This window comes from Sapajus apella, unplaced genomic scaffold (assembly GCF_009761245.1).
Source record: "Sapajus apella isolate SASKATOON/1434 unplaced genomic scaffold, GSC_monkey_1.0 scaffold50, whole genome shotgun sequence".
Lineage (NCBI taxonomy): Eukaryota > Metazoa > Chordata > Mammalia > Primates > Cebidae > Sapajus > Sapajus apella.
Window position 1 is genome coordinate 8,267,254 of NW_022436990.1, and position 12,909 is coordinate 8,280,162.

Genomic DNA, 12,909 nt, shown 5'->3' on the forward strand with positions numbered 1-12,909 from the left:
TAGGGACATGGATGAACCTGGAAACCATCATTCTCAGCAAACTGACACAAGAGCAGAAAATCAAACACCAAATGTCCTCACTCATAGGCGGGTGTTGAACAATGAGAACACATGGACACAGGGAGGGGAGCACTACACACTGGGGTCTGTTGGGAAATGGGGGAGGGACAGTGGGGGGTGGGGAACTGGGGAGAGATAGCATCGGGAGAAATGCCAGATATAGGTGAAGGGGAGGAAGGCAGCAAATCACACTGCCATGTGTGTACCTACGCAACTATCTTGCAACGTTCTTCAAATGTACCCCAATACCTAAAATGCAATAAAAAAAAAAAAAGGAAAAAATATCCTTCAATACTAAATAAATCATCTGTTCAGGTGTCAGTCCCCACCCTGGACAGACAGCTCAATGGCTGGAACCTTATTTCAGGTAATCATATATCACAACTTTTGTTTTTTGTTTTTTTGAGACGGAGTCTTACTCTGTTGCCAGGCTGAAGTGCAGTGGCACGATCCCAGCTCACCGCAACCTCCCCCTCCTGGGTTCAAGTGATTCTCCTGCCTCAGCTTCCCGACCAGCTGGGACTACAGGTGTGCACCACCATGCCCAGCTAATTTTTTATTTTTTAGTAGAGACAGGGGTTTTACCATGTTGGCCAGGATGGTCTTGACCTCTTGACCTTGTGATCTGCCCATCTCAGCCTCCCAAAGGGCTGGGATTACAGGTGTGAGCCATATCACAACTATCAAGACAGAGCTGCTAACATAAAACAAAGAGTAGTTGTAGTCAAGTAACAGTGTCTTGAATGAGACAGAAATTTCTCTTTTACAGACTATAAATTCTGCAAGGAGTAAAAAAAATAAAAATAAAGAAATTTCCAGTTGGGCATGATGGCCTATGATCCCAGCACTCTGGGAGGCCGAGGCAGGTGGACCACCTGAGGTCAAGAGTCCAAGACCAGCTTGACGAACATGGTGAAACCCTGTCTCCACTAAATACAAAAATTAGCTAGGCATGGTGGCACATGCCTGTAATCCCAGCTACTTGGGAAACTGATACAGAAGAACCGCTTGAACCTGGGAGACAAATGTTGCAGTGAGCTGAGATTGCACCACTGCACTCTGGCCTGGGCGACAGGAGCAAAACTCTGTCTCAAAAAAAAAAAAAAAAAAAGACACACACCAGAAGATGGAGGTCCTCTTTCCTTGACTAACACAGCCATGGCTCATGGTCCCAAGAAGCATCTGAAGAAGGTAGCAGCTCCAAAGCATTGGATGCTGGAGCAAAAACCGGTGTGTTTGCTCCTTGTCCATCCACCAGTCCTCACAAGTTGAGACAGAGTGTCTCCCCCTCATCATTTTCCTATGGAACAGACTTAAGTGTGCCCTGACAGGAGATGAAGTAAAGAAGATTTCCTTCTTGGCCTTTTGGCTAAGATCAAGTGTAAAGATTTCATGCAGCAGTTCATTGAGATCCATGGCAAGGACTAAAGTGATAGTCCTGCTGGATTCATGGATGTTACCAGCATTGACAAGACTCGAGAGAATTTCCATCTGTTCTATGACACCAAGGGCTGCTTTGCTATACATCATATTACACCTGAGGAGGCCAAGTAAAAGTTGTGCAAAATGAGAAAAATCTTTGTGGGCACGAAAGGAATCTCTCGTCTGCTGACTCATGATGCCCACACCAACCGCTACCCTGATCCCCTCATCAAGGTGAATGATGCCATTCAGATTGATTTGGAGACTGGCAAGATTACCGATTTCATCAAGTTACACTGGTAACTTGTGCATGGTGACTAGCGGTGCTAACCTGGGAAGAATTGGTGTGATCACCAACAGAGAGAGGCACCTTGGATCTTTTGACGTGGTTCACGGGAAAGATGACAATGGCAACAGCTTTACCACTCAACTCTCCAACACTTTTGTTATTGGCAAGGTCAACAAACCATGGATTTCTCTTCCCTGAGGAAAGGGTATCTGCCTCACCATTGCTGAAGAAAGAAACTGGCAACCAAACAGAGCAGTGAGTGAAATGGTCCCTGGGTGACATGTTAGATCTTTGTATGTAATTAAAAATAACGTGGCATGATTAATAGCAAGAAAAAAAATTTCCCTTTCACATTAAAGTCCACAGGAAGGCCATCCAGGACTGGCATGATGGCTCCACAATCATCCAAGATCCAGGCTTTCCTCTCTCTTTCTGCTTCATTACCCTAGCAACTGGCATTCATTCTCAAGATCACCTCATGGTCCAAGAGGGCTGATGGCCCTCTAACCAGCAAGTCTGTGACACAAGCCAAAAGAAGGAAGGACAGAAAGGCAGAGAGAACACACCTGCCAGCTGAGTCAGCTCCTTTTAGGCAGCCTTCTGGGAAATTGACTTGATACTGGTAGAATTAGTCACATAGCCATATCTCATCAGAGGGGATGGAAAATTCAATCTTTTAGCTGGGGACATAAGCTCCAAATAAACCGGGGACTGATATTCTTTTACTAAAGTGCAACGGAAGAATGGACATTGGTGGTCCCAGCAATCTCTGCTATAATATTTCAAACCCATGTGAGAAGGGACAGGCAAAGTGGCTCACATCTGCAATCTCAGCACCTTGGGACCCAAGGTGGGAGGATCACCTGAGACTTAGGAGTTTGAGACCAGCTAGGGCAACACAATGAGACCCTGTCTCTACAAAAAATTAAAAATTAGCCAGGCATGGTGGTGGCATGTACCTGCAGTCCCAGCTACTGGGGAGGCTGAGTTGGGAGGATTAGTTGAACCTAGGAGATCAAGGCTGCAGTGAGGTATAATCACACCACTGTATTCCAGCCTGGGCAACAGAAGAAGACCTTGCCTTTAAAAAACAAAAACAAAAATTATTTGAGAGGATAAAAATTTCAAGCACCTTGGAAAGAAGACAGCTTTATAGGCCTCATCTACCTAGGAAGTCTGTTCCATCTTTTCCAATTTAAGTGATCCCAGGGACATCAGAAAAGTAGTGAGTCCTTCCCACAGCCCCTCACCCTTTTGTAGGGAGTTTGTGGAAAGAGAAACAATTTAAAAGTCAGTTAAGTCAACTCTGTTCCCATTCTTGATTGGTCTCTAACTAGCTGTGGGGCAAACTTGTCTCTTAGGGAGGAAAACATTACAGCCTTTAATTAGAGTTTTGAAATTCAAGCCTAAGTAAGACCTTGTGATAACTGAACAAGTAAGTGAAAACAAAAAATCACTTTAGGTAAAATGTCTAGATTTGTAAAATATTGTTTTACTAGAAAATATTAAAGCCTCCACAGCACTCTCCTCTTTTAAAAAAGCTTTCCAGCTGGGCACAGTGGCTCATGCCTATAATCCCAGTACTTGGTGAGGCCACGGCAGGCGGATCACGAGGTCAGGAGTTAGAGACCATCCTGGCCAACACAGTGAAACCCCGTCTCTACTGAAAAAATACAAAAAATTAGCTGGGCGTGGTGGCAGGTGCCTGTAATCCCAGCTATTTGGAAGGCTGAGGCAGGAGAATTGCTTGAACCCAGAGGCGGAGGTTGCAGTGAGCCAAGATAGCACCACTGCACTCAAGCCCGCACGACAATGTGAGGCTCCATCTAAAAAAAAAAAAAAAAAAAAAAAACTTTCCAGGCCAGACATGGTGTCTTATGCCTCTAATCCCAGTTCTTTGGGAGACAGGGCGGGCAGATCACTGGAGTCCAGGAGCTTGAGACCAGCCTGAACAACAGAGCAAAACCCTGTTTCTACTAAAACCACAAAAATTAGCCAGGCATGGTGGCGCTCACCTGTAATTCTAGCTACTCGGGAGGCTGAGGCAGGAGAATGGCTTAAGTTCAGGAGGCAGAAGTTGCATGCAGTGAGTCAAGATCACACCACTGCATTCCAGCCTGGGTGACAGGGTGAGACCCTGTCAAGTAAATACATACATACATACCCTTCCATAGCATCCTATAATCCTTGGAACAAAACCCAAAACTCCTTAACAGTAAACACTCTACATTTTCACGGTTCAAGGTGCCCTTAGTGTCTCAGCAGTTTTTTTTAAGGCCCACTCAGGCCAAAAGAAATAGGTAGCATTTTGGTCTACTAAGTAGTTAGATCTAAACAATAAATATTCACGTCCTAACTACTTAGTGTCTTTTGGGCACTCCATAACTTCTGAAACCTTAGAATTGTATTGGACACAGCCATCCTCATCTCTTGCTCCACGCTGATTTTCCCATAGGTCTTGTTTTATCACAGCAAGGAGGAAAAAACACATCCAAAGGAACGTAGCTGGATTTAAGATGGAAACCAGCTCAAGGTAGTAGTTCCCATGATGTTCGACAGATGTCGCTGTGTTTCCCTCAAATTTTAAAAATATCCAAGGTGTCCTGGTAAGTTTGCTGGTACACCCCAGGAAGCCTCAAAACACAGTTTGGAACATGTTTTATAAAGCCTTGCATTAACTGATCCCTGACCATTTCTTCAGCCTCATCTGCTACTGCTATCCTTGTTTACTACACTCCAGTTCTACTGGCCTTTTATTTTCCCAAACAAGCCAAGCTCCTCAGTCTTTTTTCATGCTTTGCCTTCGTTTGGAGGACTTTTCAACTAGATAAGCCTTCTTTACTTCTCCTAGGCTATATCAGGGACCTCTGTTACTCTCTCACTAGCCTACAGGCTCCACGAAGGCAGGGACCGTGTCTGTTTTCTATACCATCTTAACACTCAGTGTCTAGCACAGTTCCAAGCACACAGTAGAAACTCAAGTGGTTTAAAAATATATGTTTCTGGCCAGGCGAGGTGGCTCATGCCTGTAATCCTAGCACTTTGGGAGGCCAAGGCAGGTGGATCACCTGAGGTCAGGAGTTTGAGACCAGCCTGGTCAACATAGTGAAACGCCATCTCTACTAAAAATCCAAAATATTAGCTGGGCATGGTGGTGTGCACCTGTAATCCCAGCTACTCAGGAGGCTGAGGCAGGAGAATCACTTGAACCCAGGAGGCTGAAATTAGAGTGAGCGGAGATCATGCCACTGCACTCCAGCCTGGGCAACAGAGCAAGACTCCATCTCAAAAAAAAAACAAAACTAAACTAACTAAATAAATAAATAAAAAGATATGTTTCTATTTGACATTAATTAATAATCTTCAAACACACAAGTAATCCAGTTGTGAAATACAAGAGAAATTCCTTTCTTGTTAACAGTTCAGTTCATCATCTAAAAATTGATGGCATCTTAGAATGTGACTGCTAGCATACTTATAGTGGCATTTTAATTAATTTATTTATTTTTTTAAATGAGACGGGGTTTCTCCATGTTGGTCAGGCTGGTCTTGAACTCCCGACCTCAGGTGATCCACCCACCTCTGCCTCCCCAAGTGCTGGGATTACAGGCATGAGCCACCGCGCCCAACAATGGCATTTTAAAAAACAAATTAGAGGCCAGGTGCAGTGACTCAGGCCTGTAATCCCAGCACTTTGAGAGGCCGAGGTGTGTGGATCACTTGAGGCCAGGAGTTCAATACCAACCTGGCCAACATGGCAAAACCCATCTCAACTAAAAATATAAAAATTAGCCAGACATGGTGGCATGTGCCTGTAGTTCTAGCTACTCAGGAGGCTGAGGCAGGAGAATCACTTGAGCCCAGGAAGTGGAGGTTGCAGTGGGCTAAGATCCTACCACTGCATTCTACCTGGGCAACACAGTGAGGCTCCTTCTCAAAAAAAAAAAAAAAAAAAAAAACTAGAGAAAAAATAGTCTTTTCAATGAATGGTGCTAGAACAACCGGATGTCCATATGCAAATGGATGAAGTTGTTCTTTCAGGCCTCTTCTTGCCTAAAAAAAAAAGAATGAAGTTGTCCCACTACCTGACCATATTAAAAAATTAATGCAAAAAATGTTATAGACTTAAATGTAAGAGCTAAAACTATAAAACTCTTATAAGAGTAAATTTTTATAACCTTAGATTAGGCAGTAATTTCTTTGATATAACACTAAAAGCACAAGCAACAGAAGAAAAATTAGATAAACTTCATCAAAATTTAAAACTTTTTGGTTTCAAAGGACACCATTAAGAAAGTGAAAAGAGCCTAAAAAATGGGAAAAATTTTTTGCAAATCATATATCCAATAAGGGACTTGTATTCAGCATATTTGAAGAACTCTTACAACTGAATAAAAAGACAATCCAATTTAAAAATGGAGCAAAGATAAGAATTTCTCCAAAGAAGATGCAAGAAGCACATGAAAAGATGCCCAGCATCATTAGACATTAGGGAATGCAAATCAAAACCACCAAGAGATACCACTTCACAGCCATTAGGATGGCTAAAATTAAAAAGACAATAAAAAGGGTCAACAAGGATGTGGAGAAAGTGAAATCTTCAAACATTGAGATTATAGAAGGTATGAATGGGATTATAAAATGGGGCAGCCACTTTGGAAACAGTTTGAGAGCCCTCCAAAGTGTTAAACATAAAGTTACCATATGGCCCAGTAATTTTTTTTTTTTTTTTTTTGAGATAGCGTCTCACTCTGTCACTTAGGCTAGATTGCAGTGGTGCAATCTCAGCTGACTGCAACCTCTGCCACCTGGGTTGAAGCGATTCTTCTGCCTCAGCCTCCCAAGTAGTTGAGATTACAGGCACCCACCACTGTACCTGGCTAATTTTTGTAGTTTTTAGCAGAGAGCCTGGCTAATTTTTGTAGTTTTTAATAGAGACGAGGTTTCACCATGTTGGCCACCCTGGTCTTGAACTTGTGACCTTGTAATCCACCCACCTCAGTCTCCCAAAGTGCTGGGATTACAGGCGTGAGCCACTGAGCCCAGCCATGACCCAGCAATTCTACTCACAGGTATATACCCAAAAGAAATGAAAATTTATGTTCACACAAAAGTTTGTACATGAATGTTTACAGCAGCATTATTCATAATAACCAAAAAGTACAAACAACTGAAATGTCCATCAACTGATGAATAACGGAAGTGTGACAGTGCTATGCAACAGAATATGATTTGATCATAAAAATAAATAGTGATACATGCTACAAACTAGACAAACCTTCAAAACATTAGGCTAAGTCAGAGAAGCCAGTCACAAAAACCATATATTATAAAATTCCACTCATATAAAATGTCTAGAACAGGGAAATCTACAAAGATAGTAGATTAATGGTTGCCAGGGGCTGAGAGGAAGACAGGATGTAAAGTGACTGTTAATAGGTATGGGGTTTTCTCTTTCAGGGTGATAAAAAGGTTCAAAATTAGATAGTTGTGATGGTTGCAAAACTAAATATACTAAAAAAAACATGAAATGGTACACTTAAAGGGGCAAAAATCTTGGTCTGTGGATATCTCAATATAACTATTATTTTAAAAACATTTGAAAAATCATGTCTCCATCATCTGCAGAATAAAGTTCTGACTGTAAGACTGTCTACAAGGCTCCTAAGATCTGATACTTCCTACCACTCTTTCTTTATTTCCTCCAATCCCAGAGGCTCCAATAAACTACCTGGGGTTTCTTCTGCTTCACTCATGCACTGCAGCTTTGTACATTTGGTTCCCTTTGCTTTGAGTGACCTTCCTTTATCTGCCTAGTAAATGCCCACTTGTCCCTAAAGGCCCAACTCATTGCATACTGTGCTGGTGGCCCTTTTCTGTGCTCACCTGACATCCTGTGCATATGCCATTGTAGCATGCTTGAAATTGTTTCATAAATGTCAGCTTCCTTGTTGTGCTCCTACAGGACTGACTTTCTTCAAGGCAGGAACTATGTTTATCTTTGCATTCCCAACACACAGCAGAGGTGCTCAATAAATGAAATAAAGGAATTAATGGATTGAATCTATAAATTCTTCATGCTTGTATTTGTTTTATGATCTCTGACTCTTATTCATGTCTCTTAACATACAGTTTTTATATGTTACATTTTTCATGTCTGTACGATTAGTCTATTGTTTTAAAATCTACAGCTTTTGGCTAGGTGTGGTGGCTCATGCATGTAATTCCAGTACTTGGGAGGCTGAGGCAGGAGGATCCATTGAGCACGGAAGTTCAAGGCTAGACTAGGCAACATAGAGAGACTCCATCTCTACAAAAAATACAAAAATTAGCTGGGCATGGTAGCACACACCTGTAGTCCCAGGTACTCAGGAGGCTGACCCTGCAGTGAGCCATGATCACGCCACTGCACTCCAGCATGGGTAATAGTGAGACCCTGTCTCAAATAAATATTTTTTTAATAAAAACAAAAATAAAATATACTGGGTTTTTGTTTTTTGAGAGAGAGTCTCTGTCACTCAGGCTAGAGTGCAGTGACTTGATCTCAGCTCTCCGCAGCCTCGACATCCTGGGTTCAAGCCATCCTTCTGCCTCAACCCCTCAAGTAGCTGGGATTACCGGTGCGCACCACCATACCCAGCTAATTTTTGTATTTTTTGTAAAGATGAGGGTCTCATCATGTTGCCCAGGCTGGTCTCGAACTCCTGAGCTCAAGCAATCCGCCCACCTTGGCCTCTCAAAGTGCTAGGATAACAGGCATGAGCCATCATGCCCAGTGAAAATCCACTGATTTGTAATAAAGTAAGTTAAACACAGGAGTGTTTAATAAATTACAAGTGCGTTTCTTTTCTCAGGTGATGTTTTATAAGGTTTGTATAATTTAGGTAACCAGTTGCTATTTACTATCACAATTCAATTACTATTAATTAACATTGTGATTGAAATTTTACAAATAACTGGCGAGTGAATCTGATAAATTGTATCTGAATTAATAAGTTGAAGCTGGTATGCATTTACACCATTGAAGTTGGTAATTACAGAGTTTGAGACCACTTTGAACTACATTTCACTAATTATTGTATTTCAATACTGCTACCTCTTCATTACCGCTTCATGTGACACAGATTACTAATAAATTCCTCTACTGTGAGGTCATTCTCCTAAATTAGAAAGAACCAGAGATGAGACACGTAAGACCCAAAGTGAGTTTGTGGATCACATAGTGAGTCACAGAGATCAGACTCCAAAAAATACCTCCCACTATGTCTATTTTCTAGTTCTAAGTTCAAACCTGGATTTAGAAGAATATATGACTTGACTCCTCATCAGTCTTTTAGCTCAGGTGTGGGTTAGGAAGGATATGTCAGAGTGAAGACGGCATGTGTGTAGAAAGGTACATTTTGAAGTGGTAGACAAATGCTCACATTTGTCTTTGTCAGGAAGTGGCTGTGGGAGCTGAGAATGTGATATCTGCTGACAGGGAATAGGGCTTACGCAGAAGTTGTCTGCATAAGCTTCCAGATTCACTGTTTTAGATAGTTCTTTCAAACTTTTACACGCCACAGAATCTCCAGCTACACTGTTTCTCAGGTGTAGTGGCTCATACCTGTAATTCCAACACTTTAGGACGCCAAGCGGGGAGGATTGCTTAAGCCCAGGAGTTGAGGCCAGCCTGGCCAACATAGTATGACCCCTGTCTCTGTAAGTAATAAATAAAAAGATACATAATAAAAATAGATTGTTTTGTGGGGGAATATATTATGTATATTAAGGGATGATCACCTTTCCAATTTTTTTAAGAATCTTGAGTAAACAAATTTTAGCTGAGCTTTCAGAATCAATGAGGATTGGGATGGCTTCAAGACTATTGCCTATGAGTTGATAATTTAGTGCTATCAACTTTACTCTGCACTGAGGGTAATAATAGCTCCAGGGTTCCTATTTGTTTGCTGGACAAGGGCTTTACATGTATTATCTCTCTTGATCCTCCCCATAATCCTGAGAGGGAGGAGGCCACATAATCCCTATTTTACACATGATTTGGAAACAGCCTTACAGCAGCTAAATCAATGGCCTGAGATTGCACCACTACTAGTGTCTGAGCTGAGATTACATTCAGTGGTTACTCTCACTAAGTTTCTAATAGTTGTTACTGCCATCCACAGTGTGATCTAGTAAATGGATAATTATAGCTTAGATGTTTACAGCACAAAAGCATCTAGTACCAGACTGTGTTTTTCTGTCACATCTGTTAACCGTTTGCTTGAGCCTGAAATTCCTCAGAACAGTTGCGGTGTGGTAGGCAGAATAACGCATCCCCGCCTCACCAAGATGTTCCTGTCCTAAGCTCCAAAGTCTTTGAATGTTATCTTATATGACAAAAGGGATTTTGCAGATGTGATTAAGTTAAGGCTCTTGAGAAGGGGGATTATCCTAAACCAACAAGTAGGGCCCAAAGTAACCATGATGGTCCTTATAAGTGAAAGATGGAGGCAGGAAAGACAGAGTCAGAGGAAATGTGGTGACTGAAGCAAAGGACAGAGTGATGCGATTGCTGCCTGGAGCCACAGACCAAAGATTATGGGCAGCCTCTAGAAGTTGGAAAAGGCAAAGAGAGTCTCCCTCTACAGTCTCCAAAAGCAATGAAGTCTTGCTGACATTTTGACTTTAGCCCAAATCAGGCTTATTTCTGCCAGTTGCAGTGGCTCATGCCTGTAATCCCAACTATTCGGGAGGCTGAGGCAGGAGGATCACTTGAGGCCAGGAGTTTGAGGCTGCAGTGAGCTCTGATCACACCCTGCACTCCAGCAGCCTAGGTGGGGAACAGAATCAGAGACTATCTCTTTTTAAAAAAACAGACTTATTTCTCGGACTCTGTGAGACAATAAATGATAAATTTGTGTTTTTTGTTTTCTGGTTTTTGGGGGTTTTTTTTGAGACAGGGTCCTGCTCTGTCGCCCAGGTTGGAGCCCAGTGGCACAATCTCAGCTCACTGCAACCTCTAACTCTGACTTATGGGTTCATGTGATTCTCTTGCCTCAGCCTCCCCAGTAGCTGGGATTACAGGCAACCACCACAATGCCCGGCTAATTTTTTTGTATTTTTAGTAGAGATGGGGTTTCTCCATGTTGGCCAGGCTGGTGTCAAAACCTGACCTCAGATGATCCCCCCAGCTTGGCCTCCCAAAGAGCTGGAATTACAAGTGTGAGCCGTCATGCCCAGCATATTTGTGTCGTTTTAAGCAAGTAATTTTGTGGTAATTTGTTATAGCAAAAATTGAACACTAATACATATGGTGTCTGGCACTCAGATCCCTCCATTACACAGGGACCAAAATTCAGGCAGCAATGATTGGCAATGCTGCACCTTTACCAAGTGGTGGTAAGTTCTGGTTATTACTCACAGGGGTGAAGACAGAAGGCTGCTACTGGCCCTGAGGTTCTCAGCACCATCCTCACAAGGGCATGTAGAAAGGCCTTGAAATCTTCAGGAGCTTCTTTTATGTTGTCTTTATACCACTAAAGCATTTTAAATTTATTTCAGCATCTGTTAAGCACCACTGTTGTTTAATACATACAGGTTCCAGAAATTCAAAGATAACTAGGACTCAGATCCTTAAGGAGCTTACAGCTCAGTAGGGTGGCAGAAGACATAAACAAATTATTACAATGTAACAAAATGTATGCAAGACAAAAATATCTTCAGGAAAAGAATCCTAGAGCATGAGAATTACAATCTCTGGGGAAGGTAAGAGGGAATGGGAGGCTTGGAAAGGGGTTGATGTCCAAGCTTGGGGCTGACTAACATGTTTGGAATCCCCAGCTTTGGTGGGAGAGGTTCTGACAACCACTCTAGGTCCCAGTGTCATCAGACCTAGTTTCTGCTGGGGCTGGTGCAAAACTTTGAGGTTGGGAAAGGAAGGAGACCCCAAAATGAAGTGGACAGTAATTTGCTGATACCTACACATAGCAGATGATCAGAACTCTGGAGATCCATTCTCCATAACTTCTTGGAAGTTCAACAGATAAAGAAAGTGAAAGGTTTCATGAATTATAATGTGCCAGCTAGACATGAAGTATTATTCACTTGCTTGGGATTCATGCTTAGACACTGGGAAATTCCTTCTCAATTTTTGTCTCTAAGTGAAGTCTACCTTCCAATTAAGTAAACAAACCCAAGATATAAGACAGAAAAGTAGGTCTATGTTTCAATGCCTAACATGTTCCATTTAAAATACAGCAAATTTTGGCTGAAAGAAGTTATCACACAATCTAGGACAAACACCATCTCATGATTCTCCAGGCCTAATCTTAATCCTGAGACCACCACAAACACACCATTTCCTACTGAACACTGATACACTCAGAAACTGAAATCTAAAGCTGGAAAGGGCCTTAACAATTAATTTAATAACAGTTTCTTTTACAGATGAAGAACCCTGAAGCATGGAGGAGTTAAGGTTTAAAAAAAAGAGAAGCTGCCTTGGCGGAGTTTAATGGGCTTTACTAGAAGAGGCTGCGTCGGCTTATTTGATGTCTGTCATAGCTGGAGCTTCATGAAATGACTAAGAGAGAGTACAATCTATTTCTTATGAAGTCTAAAATGTAAAAGAGTATAAAGAATGCTACCACCTAATTTTTTTAAATCATCATTATTATTTCAACTGGAGTTTGAAAAAGTGATTTTCCAACACTGCGTATCATTTTGTTTTTGCTAAGTACTAGCAACTGGGGCAATCCCTTGTAGTGTTTATTCTCATTTAACTCTGAACAACTGGAGGTTTTCCAAAAAGGCTCAAAATGTCGAAATCCATCCTCTTTCGGGGAAACCACAGGTAAATAAGGAAAGACACCTTCGCAGGAGTTCCCCTCACACGCACTCACCCTGGCGCAGGGCCCCACGGAGGCGGTGGAAACGCCCCTCTGGGAGTCGAGCATATTCTCCCGCCGGCTGACGGGTGGTGCCCGGGGGCTGAAGGCGGCTCTGCCAGGTCCCCGGGCTCTGCTACCGCCGCGCCGCGCCGCTCCCCCGGCCTGCAGGACTCGCGCTCTGGGGTCACGTCCAGGACGCGGACAGCTGGGGGGCCGGGGCCGCGAGACAGAAGGGCCTGCCTGGGAGCGGGCGGCGCCGGCGGGGAA

At 42.6% G+C, this 12,909-nt stretch overlaps 1 pseudogene; it reads left to right on the forward strand.

Annotated features, from left to right (window-relative positions):
* Positions 1 to 1,391: 1,391 nt before the first annotated feature.
* LOC116526284 lies at positions 1,392 to 2,098 on the forward strand (annotated as a pseudogene).
* The last annotated feature ends 10,811 nt before the right edge of the window (positions 2,099 to 12,909 follow it).